Source organism: Pipra filicauda, unplaced genomic scaffold, assembly GCF_003945595.2.
Source record: "Pipra filicauda isolate LSUMZ 115617 unplaced genomic scaffold, ASM394559v2 scaffold113_size4260070_pilon, whole genome shotgun sequence".
In the NCBI taxonomy this organism is placed as follows: Eukaryota; Metazoa; Chordata; class Aves; order Passeriformes; family Pipridae; genus Pipra; species Pipra filicauda.
This window is the reverse complement of record NW_024103585.1, coordinates 375,144-393,602: the sequence shown is the minus strand read 5'-3', so window position 1 is coordinate 393,602 and position 18,459 is coordinate 375,144. Positions and strand designations below refer to the sequence as shown.

Genomic DNA, 18,459 nt, shown 5'->3' with positions numbered 1-18,459 from the left:
GCTGGCTGCTCTAAATCCCAGAAGCCCACCATAAACTCATCCTCCAAATGTGGGTCAAGGATTCCTCCCTTATTTGGGAGGCCTAGATGACCTGGGGAGGGCCCAAGTGAAGGAGGGAAGTGCACAGAAACCAAAGCTGCAATAAACTCAGGAATGATGCAGGAATAAAGCATCTGTTCAATTTTTTTCAGATTAGCCGCTTTAGAAGAGGTGCTGTAAATGATCAAGGCACATGTATCTATTGAAGGAGTGTTTCTGGTATGGTTCAAAATTGAATACTAATTGGTTGTATTTCTGTAGGAAAATCAGCACAAGACTGAAATCACTATACTGCTAAAAGATGATGTGCCTCAGCATTTGCTTAGGCTGTGTATAGTCTAACATGTGGAGTCTTTGCAGTCCTACTTGGAACCTACAGTAGCTCTATATATACTTCTTTGCAAAAATGAAGCAGCAGTATTTTTATAGTGGTTATTGACACCTATACATATGTGATCATGATTATTTTTCATAATTATGTATTTTAAGATAAGGCAAGATATGTAATAAAAAGTGTTAATACTAAAATTAGAATATCAGTCCTGATGTGGATGTTGAATTGTTGTTTTTCTGGTAGTGGTCAATAAACAAGAAGTAGCTGAGGTTTTTGCTGGCCAAATTAGATCTGGTTAAGTTAATCACAAGTTACTCGTGTTTACCCTCTATAGCATCCGTTTACGGAGAGTTATGTGTATGTACTGAGAATGGGAAATGGACCTGGAGGCTTTTTGTGCTAGTATCAAAGATTGATACATTTTTGTTAATTTCACCTATACCATGTAATGGTATATAAAATAGAATAAGAAATGTTATTATAATGATCTGAACAGGCTCACTCTTAATGATATACAGCTACTTACCTATCTACCTTCCTTTTTTTGGTAAAAATAAGTCAAAGCCTTTCTCTAATATTAATGACTAGAATCTTATTAAAAATCAGATCTCATTAAGTACACCATCAGTATTAAAATAGTGTATCCTAAATCTCAGGCATTTAGAAATGATCCGTGCCTGAAAAGACTAAATGAGGAGCTCACCAATTAGTGTAAATGTCTTAGTGGAACAGAAAGTGACTTCAAAGAACTTGATTATATATTTGGGTTTTCTAATGTATATTTTTTCTTTTTTTCTGAAGTACTTCCAATTTGAAGACAATTTTTAAAACTTTTTTTGCATAATATTGGAACATTTGAAGCTTTTTTTATCACTTTGGTGTGCAAACCAAATGTAAGGGGCAGATTGAAACATTTAAAAACAATCTCTTTAGTTTTTAGAGATGAAAGGATTGAAAATTAAATGCTAAGTCTTGGGCTGCTTGTGCTCCTCTGCTGCACCACTGTTTGCTCTTATGTGTTTGCTCTTATGTGTTCGGTGGTGGCATTTTATCCCACTACTGAACCCTTGTTGTATTGTGAGCCTTCGTATGAAAACACTCACACTCTGTGTTGTGTCTGTATCTGATCACCTTTGAAAGACGTTTTGGCCCATATTGCAATCAAGTGGTGTCAAACAGTGCTACAGAATGCCGTAAACCTTGAATTCCCAAACTTCATCAAACTCGCAAGAAAGTGAAGCCTCGAGTCCTGCACAGAAGGCTCCCTCCATCATATGAGGAGTATCCCAGTCTCAGGCTGCTTTAGTTTGTGTCAGGTTATACCTGGGAGTAGCTGGCATTTTCAGCTTCCAGTCCTCCTTATTTGTGTTGTGCAACATCTGGCAACCAAAAAAACTTTTACTAAAAAGTAGCATTGGATTAGAGTCACATGCTGTGTCAGGGACAGCTTGGAAAGAAAGCAAGTATTGTATCATCTTGTGTGCAACATCCCTATGCTGTTGCCTGGTTTTCCTAGTAACAGATGCAGCCTGGTTTTAAATTTGGATTATTTTGCTGATTTTTTTTTTTTTAAACAGCAATTATTCCTAGTTTCCACAGAAATTTAAGCAATGCTGAGGCTTGTTTTGGCCATTCTGCAAGGGACACTGCATAATTCAGACTTAAACCTTTAGGCTGTGGCACTGCATAGTGAAGATGTGTGTCAATTCCTTATCATTGCTAAACCTCCTTTGTGTTCTCTGATGGAGTGGGAAGCAGAGAAAGAACAGTACATCAAAGCAAATGTTATATTTTTGTAATACCATGTGTATAAATATTTGTGTAATGGTTGTAGTTTCCATATTAAGTGCCAACAAAAGTTTTTAAAAATCTACCTCAGAGCTGTAGGTCTAAAAATGCATGGTAAGTGAATAAACCATTTAAATAGTGAGGATTTAAATGGGAAGCTGAGGGGGGAGGGCATAACTACAGTCTCATGTACTGCTGTAGGAGCAGGAAAAGGCTCAGATATATTTAAAAACACACATGGGGGAGAAAGGTTAATTTCCATTTCATGCTGTATCAGATTCCTCACTCCTTAGCTTTTGTTAATCCTCCAGGATTTTTAGAAATTATTGTTTTATGAAAAATGTAACTATACATAGTGGATATATATTATAAATGTACACAAAATTATGTAGTTTTCAAAGATAGGATAAAACCCATTATTGCAGTAAAAAAACACTTTTCTATTACCTCTAACAGTGTTTTCCACATCCCTCCATTTCAAAGAGAAGTGAAATGGATCAGCATGAGGAATCTGTTCATACTGGTTCCCAGCTGTGGTTATGTCAGTGGAGATAAATTCACGTCCTCAGATATTACCCTTTCCTGAGCACCAATTGCACACACCTTAAATTCCAGTCTGAGGTGTTCATCTGCTCTCTCAGCAAGGTTTTGAGGTTTCACAGTGTTTGTACAAGGAGTTTCAAGGCCTATGTGACTAAATAAAAATAGCCCCAGCTGCAGTAAATGGCAGCTTTTCTTTGCCTTCCTTTTGGAGGAGTGAAGGTCAGAGATATACATTTATTTCCTTTGTTGGTGCAGGTTTTCCATGCCCTTCCAGCCCTTTTTCTGTCTGCTGACCAGCTGGGTTGTTAGCAGCTGATGGCCGAGGAGCAGAATCTGCCTTTCTGAGCAGAATTTGCCATTCTGATCAGACTGGCCAGTGCATCTTGCAGGAAACTCCTGAAACTAGAAGTCCAGCTGTTGTCCTTTAGTCACTTTTTTTTATAATATGTACCAAATCTGAGTAGGCTTTCATTCAGTTTGTAATCTAGGAGTGAATTAAATGTCCTTTCTATCATATTTATTTACCCCTCACCTCAGGAAACTGGGAAGAGTATCCTGCCTCTTCCCTCAAACCATTGTGTTCAAGGTTTTGTGTGGAGTTTAAATGAAGCATTTTTCTGTAGGTGTATTTTCTAGAAGAGTGAGAAAAGTCCAATGTATTTATTTATTTATTTACTTACTTACTTACTTATTTATTTCATGTCACCCTAAAAACTGTTTTTGCAGACAAACTGCGTTTGCCTGTTTGCTTTTGTAAAAGATATGTTTATGTGAGTATACACCTTGGTGATTTCCACAGGGTTGGACCCTCTGTGCTTTTGCATGATGTACTGTACCTTGCAGAAGTTACCTCTGGGTTATTGTAATACCACCTTTCCATTAACTAACAGACTATAAAAAAAAAATTTAAATAAAATGCCCTTGGGGATAGTAAATGACAAACTTCTCTGAATGTTGTTTCTAAGAGCCTTGCAGCCCAATCTCCTAAAAGGAGCACCTGCAATCTGGCTTTATAGCTGATACACAGCTAGTTGGCAGACAAAAACCTTGCTAGGATTTCAATTTACAACCTATGATACATAGGATTCTTTCTTCCTTGTAATGCTTTAAACTGAAATTGAATTTTAAATTAACTTGACATTGTGCTATTTTCAAGTCAGATAAATAACTGTGTTCCTTTTCCCTTTCCCATAATATATTTGATATCTGTCTATGATAGTTTTTTCCTGAATTGATATGACAATTATACATTTGCCTGTCCTTACTTTCCTTAGAAAAAAAGAAGTGAAACATAATCATGTAGCTGTAGGAAGTATTGTTTGCACTTTGACAATTATATAGCTTTGTAGTTTTGGAATTTGCCAGTTTTATTTCTGTTGCTCACTGTAAAAGCTTGTGGTTTATTTCTGTGGTTTTTCACATAACTTTGATCAAACAGTGGCCTTCAGGGTTATGTTCTTTGAACCTTCATGCATGTAGGAATCTTCCTTTTGCTTTAATTCATCAGAAGGCCACATTCTTCTCTTCAATACCCCATTTGCAACTTCACTGTGTAAATTAACAATCAACAGTGTTAATGAAACAATGTCTCAAGTCACCAAACTTCCATAGTTTGGGGTTTGGGGTGCTTTTTTAAAAGAAACCCACAAACTTGTTTGCAGTTTTTTAAGCTCTTAGACCCACACTATGCAGGTATACATGCTTGTGTAACACACCAGGTAGTTATGATGTGGTCAGTGGTGTCTTAATCTGACACCTGGTAGCATAAATCTTTATATTTGCTAGATGATGCCACTGGGAAGAGTGTTATAGAAGAGTGTCCTTAAAAAAAAAGAGGGATGAATTCTAAGTATTTTTCAGAGAATTAAATAAATGTCCATGTTTCTGAATGTGCTTGTATAGTAGGAAGGAAGACTTTTACAGTAGAACTGCTTGTGGTTTGGTTTTTTCCTCCTAATTCTCACACATTTAAGTGAACAAACATTTCTCATGAAACTGTATCTCGAAGAGCTTACACTGAAGGACATACAGTGGCAGAATTTACAATGTTGGTGTGCTGAGAAAAATCTATTTCTTCTGTCCTGGTAAAAAATGTGGATAACACCATGGGTCCTTATGTGTAACTTGCAATAAAGTATTGAAGTACATCCCTCCCTCCCTTCTCTCCACAGGAAAGTGTGCTCCAAACAGCTCCCATTTTGTACCTTCTGGCTTCCTGCAGGACATTAGCATTCCAGGAAGAGTTTCACCAGCCCCTAGGCTTTAACAGTGGTCAGGACAGGCAGAAGGAAAAATTACTAAACAGTTCCCCTCTTAGGCTTGAGGCTTGAATTGAAACTAGGGGGCTTTGGGAATGTATTAAAGAGCACTGCTTTCCTTGCTTCTTCTTTCCCTATGACCTTGCTATCCGATACCGGTATGACCCAAGATCCTGGCTGTTTTTATTAGCAAGCACAATGAAGAAATATTTGGAATATTTCATTTCTCTGAGTGTATTAACAAAGGAGAAAAAAAAATGCCTCTACCTTAAACAGGACAAGAAGTTATGCAGACCTGCCCAACTGAGACAGAAATTCTCTTAGGGAAAGGAATGCCACATGAAATTGGAAAGTTATCCTTCGATCAAATAAGAGTGAAATACCAGAGCTTTAGTTTGGGTGCTTTTCACTGTTTTACAGTCTTGTCATCCCTTCACTATGTCCACCCCTTTCCCCCGCACTTCCCAAAGGTATTCTAATGGAAAAGCTTTCTTTCCAAGATATTTACACAAAGAAGGCATTTGACAGAAGATGAGATTTCTTCTGATCAAAAGCATCTTAGTGTGCTATGATCTTTCCCCAGAACTTCACTAAACATGCAGAAAAAGTACTCTTGCTCCATACCCTGTGCAGTGACAGATCCTTTGGGTGGACTTTGTCATTGCACATTCTGGGCCGTGTGCCTGAGCGTATCTAGGCATATTTGTTTGAGTCTCAGCCCAGGATATATGCCAAAGAGATTAGACTTCATCTTTCATCCCAGGGAGAAGAGAGCCTAAATGGGTTTATCGTGGAGTTTTCATTCACTCTGTCATTTCTCCCTTCTTTATAGTTCATTGCTAGACTTCTAATTTTTCCTGACAGCAGTGCACACCCCTGCAGCTGGCCTTGCATAATGATTCCCTCCTCCTAGACAGACACAAGAGTGGATGCATAAATCTCCTGCCATCAGGGTGCCTCCTTTAGCAGACCCTGCCCCCTCTCCCCCTTGGAAGAAGATCTGTCCCCTCTGCAGCACTCTCATTTACCACCTACTAGTTTTGCCCGTTGCGCCAAGATGCTGCCTGTGACCATTATCCTGCCTATGCTAAACATCAGGAAATGGTTATTTTTGGACAAAAATACAACCATTTTTTTTCTTCTAATGATGATTATTAGTGAAAATTGGAATGCCTTTGGCAATTGTATTTGATGCAAACATTACAACATACAGCAATGAGCTTCTGTGAAAAGCAAGAGCTGACTGATGGTTTGAATTAGGAACCAGAAGATGAGAAGGACTGTCAGGAGCAAGAATTTTGACTGAAATATAGGTCTTTAGAAGGGCTTAAGTTAGAGACCCTTGTGTTCTCTGAGGCCCTGTATTAACTCAAAATGATTACTTTGAACTATCAGGTAAGGGCAGTGCTGTCAAATCCAGGGCTTCCCAGCTGTTGGACTCATCAAGCACATTGACAGTTTATAAATCAGATGGGACTTGTGGTCCATTTACAAAGAATTGTTTGAAAATCTCTTCCATAGCCCTTCGTCCTCGCTTATGGCAGTGGAATATTGCAGCTGGCTAAAAATCAGCACAAGACTAGTTTAAAAGGCAGCAATATCTGTTCCTGTTCCAAAAAGCAGGCACAGGGTGAATGTGTAGTGTACGGCAAGAGCTTCATCATCCTTTACCAGCAGCAAAAATATAGGTTAGCCCCTTTGGTCTTCCAAGAGACTAATCCACAAAATACTAGATTTCTCAAATAGGTATATGGTATTAGCAAAGTGCCTATAGTCTGATATTCATAGTTGCTTTTAAAATTAAATTATAATTTTTCTTCAGCTACAAGTATTTTGCAGTTTTCTCTGCTGCTGTCCTTACGATGATTCATACTGCAGTTATTTTGAAGAGATGGATAAACTACAATTGTTTATATACAAATAGAATATGGCATTGGCTGCCAGAAACCAATCTCGCCAATATTTGGCTTGTAAGGTTGCCTCATGTTTCGTGTTTTGGCTATCAGAGAGAGCAAGCTTAAAATTAATTGAGAAGAATTTCTTTCTTTCTGAGTGTATTCAAAGCTAGTGGTATTTTTACCTCTGTAAATGCTGGAAATTGATTATAAAAGTCAGAGGTGTTAGCAATGTCAGCGACCTTCATCTAGACAGCTGTGATAATAGGCAAGACTTTCCTTAGGACACCTTGCTGTTGCTGACAGGTTTTGTTGCATCTGCACCCAATTCTATATCATTAACGAGGAAAAAAGGATGGATGAGGGAATGTGAATTGTAAACGTAAGAGTGCTCACTCCACTAAATTTACTTGAAAAACGGTCACTTTCTTGAGTCCAATACGTTTTGTGCTCTTCATGATCTTCTAATTAAGCCTGGAGGGTTGTGGATCCAGGCTTTGACATGAGCAGTATTGCCTGTCCTCTTTCCAGAGAAGAGAACAAATCTTCCTCTCTGTGCTGCTGGGGGCAAACTTGTAAACTGGTTTCTATTCCATGCCTTAGTTACTGCTTATAATTAGGAATCTCACTCCTGTGACTTCATGTGCAGAACTACACCCTTGCAGTAGACCTACCTGCCAGCTGAGCATCATGCACAGCTATTCCCAGGATCCTTGAATTTGACTTTACATCTCAACTATTCCTTCTTATACAATGAGCTTTGAAGCAAACTATGGGCGTGCTGAAGAAGAAGCCCTCCATGTCTGAAAACAGACTCCTTAGACTCTGTTTGAGGCTAAAGCTCACTTTAAAACTGCTGGTGGTCTTTATTTATTTGAAATAATTTTATTAGAATAAAGCACTACCTGTGGTTCTTGAAAAATGAGAGAAGAAAGAATATGTATCCAGTAGTTTGGTAGACCCACATGAGTGGTTTTCTGAGGGGATTATCCCTTTCTTGCCTTGGTGTTCCCTTGCAGAGTAGCAGCAATAGAGTCTGATGGCCAATGTGTTGCTCGGATTAAGAAAGAAGGCATATGCAGTTCTTGGAGAAGGGAGAAGACAGCAATGACGGAAGTGTCAGAGCAACAGGAATAAGTCTCTGTTGGATTTAAGGAGAAATTTCCAGTCCCATATGTCATTTGTTTGCCTTAATGATGGAAAAAAGCTATTTTTTATTTTAATATCTTGTCTTTATGATATTTTAGGACTGGAATTCTTGCACTTTATTCCCTGGACATCTATTAAGTAATGTCTTTATTTCTCTCTGCTGAGAGCAGGTACACAGAGAAATCTTCTGAGAGTTTCTTTGAAAAGTCAGCTTTTTACTGTGCAGTAAACCTATCAGCCAGCTAAAAGTTTTGGCTCATGGACATGGTGGATGCAGCAGGAGTTGAGGGCTGGGAAGTGGCTGTGTGATATCCACAAGAGATGTGGGGTTGTGCGTGACCTTGTGCCTTAGCAGAGGGAGGAGGTATTACCAGGAGGATGGTGCTGGCAGGGAGAGGTGTGGAGCTTGCAAGGCATCCCACTGCTTTCACTGCAGATGAGTCTGGCAGCCCTGTGACACGACAGCCTGATTTTAAAAATAGTGTCCTGCCTTCAGAATTACATGTAGCAAATGTATTACTGTAAAGTTGGAGTTTCTTCTACAGTAAATACCAACACTGTCTTTTACCTAAGTCCTTCCTTAGCATTACCTAACAGAGGACTTAGGATATGTTGTCTTAATTTTCTTACCAGGTTAGTTTTACCTAAATGCATTGAATCCTTTCAGTTTGTGGCACATGAGAAGATACTTCTGAAAATTTGAGATTAAAATAACTTTTAAAGAGTTTTCATACTTAAAATGCTTATAGATTTGGACTGTTGAAAGATTCCTTGTTGGAGAAGACACATTCAGTGAAGGTGGTGGCAAACATGAAAAAAAAAGCTTTCCTAGTTCTTTACTATGTATTTCCTTTTATTTTTAGATGGAAATAAAAATTTAATCAGGCTAAACCTTATTTTCCATACTCAATTATTCCCCAGAAACTTGAAATAAGTATAGATGCAGGCTTTTCAAGACTATGCCCCTAGAAACTAATTTCTGAAGCAAAAGGAAACTGTAAGGTGACATTGCTTTTGAAAACTGAGCCTTAATAAAGGGCTTCATTTAGGCGTACATCCTTGAAAATGGATGGTGAAATGTGTAAGGGTTGAGAGGGAGAGGGGAAAAACAGAGGTACAAGGGAATGATACTAGATGAAAGTGCAAGGTAATTTAAGAATTTTGTTAATGTCTCTACTTAAAATTAGCACTGGTTGGTTTGGTCACTCAAACACTGACACCTCAAAGCAAAATTTTTACCGTGAAGTGTTCTTGCTACACATTGGGCTTGAGTAAATTTGTTATTTGTAATTTGTTAAATGGGTCTAGTGTTATCTGCTAGAAAAGCAGCCCCTCCAAGGCAGAGTTAGAATGCTCTGTAGATAGCTTTCTAGTGCTTTGTGTGTCCCCAGGATACTTTGTGAGGGCATCTGCAGTGGAGAAAAGCAGAGAACCATGCTTATCAATAATGGCAGCTGTAATGAGTTTCCCCTTCTATGAGGCTGTGTTGAATCTCCAGCAGTTAGGCAGTGTGAACATGTCGCTCTGTCTTGGGTGTGTAATGTTGCATGGCTCCTGTGCTGAGGGAGCTGAGAGCCTGTTTTGTTGTTCCAGGTGAGAAGAACTGAGGGAGACAGCCCAGGGCTTAGTTCTGGGACGCAGCTGGTACCCATTGGAGCACAGCTGAACAAGAGTAAGCACTGACACTGCCTTGTCTCCCCCTGCAGTCCCAGCAGAAGTGGGTTCTTTCTTGTTTCCCAAGCTGTGGTGAGCACACAGACTTCTCATGTGAATTTTCTGTTTTCAGGTAAGCTCATTTTTCCCTTTTTTTAATACATTAGAGTTTGTAAATGGGAAATTATATATATTATATATTATTATATATTATGTTTTTTTAGACAAATTTTTTTGCTATTCATCAAGACTTTCAGACATTGCTGGAGCATTTAATAAATGTTTATTGCTACTAATGGAGATAAAACTTATAGGAGCCAGTCTCGCAAGAGGCATTAAAAATTAGCAAGGAAAAAAAAAAAAGAGAAAGCAAGAATAGCTTGGCAGAGGTTCTGTATTTATAAACCTATTTATAGATTATGTTCTGGGTAGAAGAGCAGGTTTGTGCCTCTGCCAGCAACATGCTGCAGCCTACTGCTGTGCTAGTGCTTGCCCTAATTTTGCACTTACATTCTGAGTCTCCCAGGGGGATGCTGAGCAGATGTGTGATTGACCTGAATCTCGAAGGTGCTTGGGTTTGACTGTGACTGAGGATGATCGGAGAGATTTGATCACCTTCTTTTCCAGGATCTGTTCATGTTGGTTAGCATGTGTTGGCTTGGCAGGCTTCTCAGAAACCAGCTCGTAAAACCTTCTTCTTTTTTCTGAAGTGGACAAAGAGATCTGAAGCAAATTGAGAGAGGGGTTGCACAAACATGACTCTTGGGCTGTTTTTTTAGCTGCAAAGTGGTTTAAAGCTGTTTTGGCAGCTTTCTCGGTGCTCGTGATGCTCCTGGAGCTGCCCCTGCTGGGAGCTCTGGTTCCAGCCTGGCACGTGCCTGGAGAGGAAGGCGAGTGGTGGTGCTGGGATCATGTGTGCCACCTTCATCACAGCTGCCAGTAATAATTGTCCATAGACTGTTCTTTTCGGCAGATAGCACTTAGCCTTTCCAGCGAGAGAAATATGTCTCCTGTCCCACACCAAAGAGAAGGGAAACGGTGGGAGGGGAAAATAAAATTTACAAAGAACCAAGTTACAGAAACAAGTGGTATATATTCTACTGTTTAGCTAGTAATCTGGCCACATGCCAGTTTAGGAGGGGTTTTGTTTAGATTTGTTGTTGCTGTTGTTTTGGATGCTTCAGATCTTTAAGTTTTGTTTTCCCTTAAAAACTTTCCATGCATGTGAGCTGCAGAATGAATTAAAATGAAGACGGCTGTTCTAAACAAAAAAAGTATTCTGCCTTTGCACATCCAATTAGGTACCTAAAATCATGATTTTTTCAAATGTAGGAAAAAGCATGGGATCACACAGAAATAACCACTATTTAAGCTTATTTAGAAAGGTACATCAGGAAAGATGAGTATCACTGAGGAATAAAGGTGGGTCCTGTGAGGGATGTGAATGTAAGGAGTGGACTTACTGAAAGCAAGTAATAGCAGAGTAATTTTGCTGTGGAATTTTAAACCAATTATGTGCATAACAGAGTATATGTTCTGAAACTAGTCAGAAGTGCTTTCTGCGGGTGTAGCTAATATGGTTTTAGAAAGCCTCTGCCTGGCCAGGGTTAGTGCTCCCACAGCAGAGACGACCAGGGTTCTTGCATGTTTGGCTGTACATCATCCCCTAGCTGAAAGTCAGCCTTTCTCAATCTGCCTCTCCCATAGCAAATATTTTAAAAAATGCACAAAGGTGTGTCTGATAATACCCAGTGCCTCAGCTTGTTCCTATGTCTGACTGGGAAGTCTGGTGTTCAAAAGGCGCTTGATGTTAGATTTTGTAATTATTAAATGTTTTGATAAGCTGCATCAAACTACATCAACTTTTACTGAAATTACTTCAAGTTTCACATAACTGGACTGATTAAAGGTGGTGTTTCAAGAAGCCTTCACTGATCTAGTTGTTTCTTGACTGTTCTTTTGAAAGGGAAATTAGCATCCTTGTGCTTTTTAATAAAATGAGATGAATACTAAAAATCCACTGTCAGCAGTTTGGCTTGAACACCAAGGCAAGTGGGTTACTGCTTTACAGAACGTGGAGGATATTAAATGTGGATATTAATTTTCTTCTTTCCTCCATCACAAAGAAAATAGAAATGCTCACCCAAGAGTGGAAAACGGTTTTTGGGATTCCTCAGCAATTGGGAACTTTGATGCATAGTGGCTGGGTTTTTTCTCTTGTTTTTTTTCTTCCCCTTTTTTTTTTTTTTTTTTGCAACCATTTAAGCACCTACATGGTAGTGCTTAAAAAGTGAAACAAAAACTAGGAGATCTCAACTAAACTTTCTTTTGTTTCTAGGAGTTTTCAACGAAGCTCATTAATCTTCAAAGTTTTCCCTTTAAATGGGTGGCCAGTGTAAGCATTTCTGCAAATTCATTTCGTTAGAAGATTCTGTCTCTGAAGTTGTTCAAGTAGGCATAGCTGCAAATCTGATTCACTTGTGCGGCAGTGAACTTCACATGTAAATCGTGCTTCTAGTAAGTCAGTATTGTGCTAGAAGGTGCTAATGGCTGCCATCAATCAGAGGACTGGTAAAAGTTGTTCTCCTCTTCTCCCTCAGACTAAATGAGACAGCAATTAAATGCCCTTTTGTTGAGTGATAGCTGGGACAATGGAAATCAATGTCCAAAGCACAAAGCAGAATGGCAAGTCTTAAGTATAAGCTAAGCCATGTGTCCCAAGGGATTGGCATGTTGATTTGCTTGCAGCTGAAAGGGTATATGAAAGGAATAACTGGTAGCGTAGACAGCAGTAATGGAAAGGAAAAGCAGTAATGCTCCTTTGGAGCAGAGCCAGGAGGGAGCTGGGAAGACTTCTCGATGGGACTGTGCTGCCATGATCTTGCCTCCATGCAGCCCCGGCTCAGCTGACAGTACAAATTTGAACTGGAACAGGCCCTGGTATAAGATCATAATCAGAAAATATGATACCAAGTTTGTTAGTGGTATGTTTTTATACTGCCTGCTCAAGAACTTGCAGTATCTGGTCTGGTGTGAAACCTACTGATACAAACTTCACCTTTCAGCTTTTCTGAAAGTGCTTCACCTGGCAGGGTGGGTTATTGTTCAACCAGTGCTGTTACTGCAGGGGTTTAGATCCCTGGAACAGGATTTGCTGCATCTTGAGGACAACATTCCTGTTCCTCTAAATGCCATCACTTTGTTCCCGAGTGCTTGACAGGTGCAAAACTTACTCTGTATCTCTCCTAAATAAAATTGCACTATAAGAAAGCCCAATTTGCTCATCCGTTTCCTGTAGATGCAAACAATGCCTTGAGACTCTTAAACCACGACACACTAATTTTGTTTAAAGGACATGCAATCACTTAGGTGGCTGAACGTGTTTTGCCTGTCTTCTTCACTCCAGACCTGCTCCAAAGCTAATTATGTCAATGGGACACTTCCTTTTGACGCCAGCTCACAATTCTGCCTTAGCTTTATTGCCTTGCTGAAAAGGCCTTAAGTTACACAGGGCTGCTTTGTCTCTGATCTGTGTGGGTTTTTTGTTTTTGTTGAGGGTGGTTTTTTCTGCTTTTGTGCAAAATTGTAAATGCATTGAGAACAACAAGCCATTGCTTTTACTAATGGTAAAGTGCACTGCTGTCATGCAGCTCATATGCTGTTGGCAGAGACTGTGGCTATATGATGTTTTGCGGCAGCTGAACTCAACTGAGAGAAAGCCTTTTGCAAGTTTAGGACTTGAAAGAAATGTTACAGTAAAAAATTATTTTATTTTTGTGCCTGAAAAGTATTACACACAGATGACCAGAGTCATCTGAAGTAATACTAGAATTTGATCAAAAGAAAATACATCTGTTTGGAGAGCTCTGTATTGAATTTGTTCTGTGGGGTGCTATATCTGTTACAGCTCCTTTGAGAGCTTGAATGAAAAAAACGAAACTACCTGTATTAAGGGATCCCCAGAAATCATCAGGCATTAGGAATGGATTCATACAAACCTGTTAGCTGGTGTTCCTTGTCCTTATTGCTCAGTGATAAGACACCGTCTCTTCCTTTTGTCCCCATCAGGGAGACACTTGCTCTTCAAACTCATGTTCTACTGCACTCATGTTTCCTCTTTTACAATATTGACAATTGCTGTGAATGACACACTTCACAATCCCCTCATCTTCATATCAATTCAGGTGTTCACCTTTGATATTAACTCTGGTTCTAGCCATGACTTGCACCTCACTTCTGTATGGGCACAACAATGCACTACCACATTATCAGCATGAGTATCATACTTTGAACCTTTCAATGAAGACCTTGGATTACTGATGCGATCATTATTACCAATACCGATACTTTTTTTTAAATATTAAAACATTCTTATCAATAATTGTTTAATAAGAAATTCTACAATGTAGCCAGGATGATCACAGAGTTGTGAGAGTTGAAAAGCTATTTATATTTAATTACTATGTGTGCGATTTTGAATAATCACAGATTAGTTTTTTTTAAGCATCTACTTCTGTATTGCAAGCCTTCAGCAGTTCAATAAAGCAGAGCCATTGACTGCTATTTGATGTGTCCATTACCTCCTGCAAATGGTTTGGAATACAATGGAGTCGCATGCAGACTTCAGAGCTGTCATGACAGGTATTAAGAATGTGTCAAATCCCAGTGATGACTGATAACATATCTGTCATTTGTGATGGGATTATTAGGAAGAGGAAAGCCAATGGGAGAAAGATACTCTAGGAAAAAAAGAGGGGGGAGGGGAAGAGAGAAAGAGAGAGGATTTACTCTTCTTCCGAGCTGCCTGGTTTAATTAAGCCTTGTCTAGTCCCTAAACAAATCTATTAAGTTTCTGAATGGTTTGGCAGCTTACGTGCTTCAAAGCTGCTGCAGTAAGTCCATGGAATTTAGGTTTCTCTTTGGTGGATAGTTGTGCTATAGGTATTGTGGCTATGAAGAAGGTTCTCAGCCCACCTGTACATGAAAACAGCTAGTGCAACAGTACTGTGTTTTTTATTTTGTTTTCTGATTGAGCGTTTAACAGAATGCTGTGGAAGGAAGAATTCAGTGGGCACATAAAACATTTTCTGCATGGAAACTCTTTACTGAACCAAGAAAGGAGAACAGTCTGCCAGTGCCATTTGATTTGCATCTCTGATTAGCAAAGGACTTGAAGAATTGCTTTTTTGTTTTTTGGGGTTTTTTTTTAAGTCTGAATGTGTATCTTCTGTGAGTGTGGAAAGAAGGCTGAGCTTCATCTCACTTGTAAAACTACGTTCTACTGAATGAGCCCAGTGTGCCTAGTACACACACTCTTTCAGGTGTTTCAGCCTGAGCCATAAACACATCAAAGATCTACAAGCTATTAAATATTAAGACAAAGGAAACATCTTGTTCTGCTGCCTCCTGGTATTTAGGCAATGCCAGAGCAGGGGAGGTGACCTGAGTGATTCTTCCTACTAGCATCTTTTTGGTGCAGGAATATCCCCAAAAGCAGCTAAGCAGCATAAATTATCTCATATGGCCCCTACATGCAGAGATCAATTTTGGGGGGGCATATTAGATGTCAGGAGAGGGGGAGCCTTGAAGCTTCATGAGCTGAGACAACTATTCCTTGCTGTCATATGCTCCCTTAAATCCTCTTCCAGCAGAATTCATCAGCCTTTGAACAGAGATTCGTAAGACTGTCAGGATTGTCCCTTTGTCCTTTCTACTGGTTTATCTTTTGGCTTTGTATGAAAATGGACCTGGTCTTGTCTCTGCCCCTTCCATAAGCACAACCAAAGTGCTCATCAGCTCTTTCAGGGGCCCCCCAGTCCATCGAGGAAGCAAAGGTAGTAGAGGTCAGTACAGTGCCCAAGTGGGCACTTAGTATCACTGGACTGTTGCTGGAGGGCGGCTGCTGCGTTGGGTGTTCAGCCAGGGTGGCTGCCAACTTGTATAATGCACTGGTGGCCATTCAGGCTGGATGGCTTGGAGAGGAGCAGCTGTTCTGAAGGTGAGCAGGAGGCCAAAGGATGGTTTCAGGTTTGGGAAGCAGAGATGGAGAGCAGAGAGAAGACCTGTGTGAAGACGAAGCTGTACTTGTGACACAGAGTGAACAATGTTTGACTGATGTTTAAGTGGTCTTTGGTATGTGAGAGCCATACAGGGACCTAACCAAAACCGAAACACTGTCGGGTGACTTTGTACCCCATTCCTCACAGTCACCAACAGCAAATAGCTGACCTTAACTGCTCATGTCTGCCTGGTATCACACAGCAGAGGCAGGCCAAGCCCACCCTGCTCCAGATGAGCACACTGCTCTTCTCCAGTGAGGCAAGCTCCTCTCACAGGTGAAGTGACTCCACGGCAGTCCAGCCATGAGACAGGCAGCGTTGATGGGGCTGTGGAGTGGGCAGCCAGCCTCTTGTCCCTGCTGAAGCATGTGACAATGTCTGGAGTGGGCTCTGAGGGAACGCAGGCTGCAGAGTGAGCCGTGGCAGGGGCGGCGATGGTACCCATGGTATGTGTGTTCCACAGCAGGATGCCTTGTGTGTACTGTAAGGGAAGAGCAGGCACAGGGCCATTGCAGCACGCCCATGGGCTTACTCACTTGCTTACCTCATGGAAACTTGCTCACCTGCCCAGGCCCTCGGGAAAGACCTTTTATTTTTTCCCATCTCTAATTGCATGTTTACCCCACCCACAGAGGCTGACTGAGCAAAGATCGAAGTGCAACCTAAAGCAAGGACACCAGCTTTTAAATGTGATGTATTGCAGCCTAATTAATTTCCCAAGATAGTTCTCTCAAGGGCCTGGTGGCAACCATCCCAAAACAGTGATTGGGATATACAAAGCTGGTTTAGCTTAAGGGATGTTGAAGGAGCCTGATTATTTTTTTATTATTTTTTTTGCTCCAGAAGCTGAACTCAGCATTTCTTCACAGTACCTTGAACTGTACACCCAGAAACTATTAATCATACTGTAAAATCTTGGCTTCAACTTCCTCCTTTAATACATAGGAGATTACGAGTTTTTAACGTGTCTATCTGGCTGGCAGTACCTCCTTTCATACTGATTAAATTTGGTTTTGAAAAGAGGAAGGGCTGTGGAGAATGGTGCTGCAGTGAAGAGCCTTTCTCCACTGGTTACAGGTTTGATTTTGACCCCAGGTAGATGCAACAATGATGTTCATGTATATTGATGATAGGCAGCCTACAGTGCCTTACTTTCCTCTTCAGTGGCTATTCCTTAGGGAGGAGGCTCTGGTGCAAATAGGGACTGCTGGCAACATTCACTGTCTACTTTATTTTCTTTTTTCCCCACAGAGCTCTCATTGTGTTTTATCAGCTTCCATATTTGATAGATTTGCATCCTGAATGGGTTTTCTGTCCCAAGAAAGGACTACAGTAAAATGCACATAGGCTTGGAGTACTTCCTCGAGGGGAGCTATTCCTTCCCTGTATTCTCTCTGCTCTCTCCAATGCACTAAATATTGTCAGTTTAAAAGAAGCAATAGCAACACTTATCTGGGAGCTATTGCAGAAGTTGACTTGAGACTCAGTTTTGTTTTTTTTCATTTTGCTGTACGTGAAGTGTCCTGAGATAACACAGAAAATTATGAGGTTGAGGGAGTCACCCCTGAAGATCATTGAACTTTCAATAAAATTCCTTTTAGGATCCAAGATCAACAGTGCCCTGCATGTTGCTCAGTTTTACATGTGCTCACACTTAGCTACAGTTCAGTTCTTGATTTATTTTTTAATTTAATGGTAGGATTAGGAGCATCATTTGAAAACCAAACCATCACTACCATCCAATTTAAATACAAAAGGATATCTTGAACCTGAAAAAAACCCCAGCTTAACAAAGAAAGACCTTTTTAAGTCTAACACTTGAGTTCATTGCATATTTGAATGAAAACTGATCTCTGTGTTTGTTTGGACAAAGTAAAACATTTGAAAAATTAAAGATATCACTGGTGGTTGGTGGTTGCTCCTTGGGGGAGGGGAGGCTGAAGGCAAAATATTGCAAAATTACTTTTGCTGATAACAAACACAGCCCAGTGGGAAATTTCTGTTTTGAAAATATGTAACTATTGACATGAGGATGTTCGAATATTTTTAGTGCTGATAAAGGAAAGAAACATTTATTGGAGTTTTGGAAATCTTGAACAAAAATACTTGTTAAGTTCTGGTTGCTCTACTCTGGATGGTAGCATTACACTATGTATAGGGAATTTTTTTTCAGCTGTCTGTTTCCTCTATTGTTTCCGTTTCTAAGCCTTTTACACTGTATTTAGAGGAGAGGGAATAAGAGAGAGAAAGAGAAGTTTAGTCATAAGGAGAATAGTGTGCTGCACAAGTGTCTTTGATAAGACTTTCAAGGTGGTGTTTGCAAGTTGAAAGGTTACAGCTAAACCTAGGAAAAGCTAAAAAAATTGTACTAATTTTAATTGTAGTGTAAAGCTTTAGTATTATCATATGAAAAGGACCAATGATGCCTTGACTTGCTTGATAAAATAAGAATCTGTTCACGATAATGACCATTAACTCACTGACAGGATGATAAAGAGATTACAGGGCTCAGCTTCCCAATTATAAAGAATTGGTTAGTGCACGTGCCATTCTGCTGGTCCCATCTCAATCCATTTGTAGCTTCCAGTCAGCTGGGACCTCCCCAGTTAGCTGATAAATGATGGAAAGTGGCTCAGTGAACGCTTCTGCCATCTCCCTTCGTACCCTTGAGCGGATCCTGACTAGCTCTATAGACTTGTGCATGTCTAAGTGGTGTAGCAGGTCACTGACCATTTCCTCCT

At 40.0% G+C, this 18,459-nt stretch overlaps 1 protein-coding gene across 5 annotated transcripts in view; it reads left to right on the top strand.

Moving 5' to 3' along the window:
* The window catches only part of PLXNB2 (plexin B2), a 259,621-nt gene that overhangs the window by 72,112 nt on the left and 169,050 nt on the right, over window positions 1-18,459 (top strand). For 3 of the 5 annotated variants that reach the window (XM_039383554.1, XM_027742587.2, XM_039383543.1), the window contains exon 3: window positions 9,600-9,792. The exons of 1 other annotated variant lie outside the window; for it this stretch is intronic. The gene's annotated coding sequence lies outside the window, so the exon portion shown is untranslated. The remainder of the gene's footprint in view (window positions 1-9,599; window positions 9,793-18,459) is intronic. One more of the 5 variants, XM_039383552.1, reaches the window with a different exon arrangement.